Below are 288 nucleotides of genomic sequence, written 5' to 3'. Positions count from 1 at the left end.
AAATAGCTAAATAAAACAAATAAAATAAATCTCTTCATATAATCAAACTAGGGCTTTGCCTGCTCTTTCCATTTAAAATTAGAGGAAACAACTGGGTTTTAATCATGATCCGAACAAAGATACTGCATACATGTTATTTAGATTATTAGATTCTGTAATTTTGAAATCTGAAGCAAAAACAGAATGGTCTGACTTTAGCTTTGTGAAACTATACTACATAAAAAATCACTGCATGAAACAGAAACAGCAGACGAGCTGAATGAGACGCAGATTCACTCTCTGCCAGCA

The sequence above is a fragment of the Sinocyclocheilus grahami genome, unplaced genomic scaffold, assembly GCF_001515645.1.
Source record: "Sinocyclocheilus grahami isolate Dianchi unplaced genomic scaffold, SAMN03320097.WGS_v1.1 scaffold1819.1, whole genome shotgun sequence".
Taxonomy (NCBI): Eukaryota; Metazoa; Chordata; class Actinopteri; order Cypriniformes; family Cyprinidae; genus Sinocyclocheilus; species Sinocyclocheilus grahami.
The sequence above is the reverse complement of the archived record's forward strand: the minus strand, read 5'-3'. Positions refer to the sequence as shown.